We start from the raw sequence: 1,772 nt of genomic DNA on the forward strand, positions 1-1,772 counted from the left end.
AATCAACACTCATAAATTTAACTTTATAGCCACTCCATGATGATATACAAAACCAAATGACAACCTTTCCACACACTTCATTGTCACACATATACAGGGACGGGAACAAGGTAGTTGATGTCCTTTCAAAAAGGCATTGGGGCCGGACCACCGTGTTTCAAACATTTCAGTTTCTCAGCATGAGCATACAAATGACGTCATACCCAAACATTAGCTATAAAATTCTATACACACACATACTCTCACTTCTACAATGATGTATTTTTGTTTTTTAAAGCCATGAAAATTTTGTTTTGTATTGTTGATATAACTCATAGGTTCTGTGATAGTCCACAACTTTCAAAGCCTGCTTTTGAAATGTCTAATATATGTCCTTTTAATTCAAGAAACAACTTTTTCTCTTTTTAATTAGCTCATTGATATGTAAGCCATGTATGCAAATGTGTCATGAGCCAAATGTGAGACCTATCGCCCAAAGCTAGGGAGGTTACAAGTTAAAACCTCTTGATCCCCTAGTAGTTAAGTACCCTAATTAGGGCCATTTCCTTACCAAGTTTACCATCCATGGATCGTGGAAAATTATTTGAAGGGTTTTCTACAAGGTGTTCTCCTAATAAAAAAATACTCATGAGGTTTAAAGAAAACAAATATGTGTATATATATCTAGATAGGTAGATAGATAGATAGGTTGATATATAACATTATTTTGTGGCCCCAATGGTTATTTCAAGTGATTTCTCATGCCATGGGAAAGCCATAATGACCACAAATATCACAAGGTATAATCCAGTTGGGTCCCTTGAGGGTTGGCACATGTCTACCAACAACAGAGCACCACTCACAGAATGTGAAGAAACTGTTGGAGGGTTTCCAATTTTTTGTTGCAAAATTTGTGGAACAAGTGTCAGAGATTGAAGAGAGTACATAATGTATCAGTGTGATTTATATATATATTATGGAAAACTACATTAATTAACTTCAAAAGTATTTTTAGTATTAAATAAACCCTTTGCTTGCAGGGTATAAATATCACATTGGAGAGGTTAGGCGGAAACAACCAATGCTCATGTTTCCTACATGCAGGTCAATATCTAACACTGACATGCATTTCTTGTTACCTAATTTAATTTAATTTTTTGTTTTATAGCACATATGAGTCAATGGGAGTGACCCCATATATATCCATCGATCTACCAAATCAATAGTAAAAAGAATAAATAAATTGGTTGGACATTAATAAATAGATTTGTTGGACAATAAAAAAATTATCTTATCTTATTGCTCACATGAAATAGAAGATTGGAATAATGAAACCCTCAAAAAATCTTATCTTTAACCTTTCAATAACTGCTACCTTAGATCTCAAGAATTGAAACATCCATGTATTTTCACTGCGAAATTTGTGGAACAAGTGTCAGAGAGTGAAGAGAGTACATAATGTATCAATGTGCTCTATATCTCTTATAGAAAAATACATTAATTAAGATCAAAAGGATTTTTAGTATTAAATAAATCCTTTGCATGCAGGCTATAATTCTCACATTGGAAGACTTGGGCAGAAACAACCAATGCTCATGTTTCCTGCATGCAGGTCAATATCTAACACTGGCATGATTTCTCAATAATGAATTTAAGTTTGCATTTGTGTCTTTTAGCACCTATGAATCGATGGGAGTGACCCCATATATATCCATCCATCTATCAAATCAATAGTGAAAAGGGAAAATAAATTTGATTGGACATTAATAAATAGATTTGTTGGAAATTAACAA

Source organism: Pinus tabuliformis, chromosome X, assembly GCF_031772625.1.
Source record: "Pinus tabuliformis cultivar Carrire ecotype Pingquan chromosome X, CPIR1, whole genome shotgun sequence".
Taxonomy (NCBI): Eukaryota; Viridiplantae; Streptophyta; class Pinopsida; order Pinales; family Pinaceae; genus Pinus; species Pinus tabuliformis.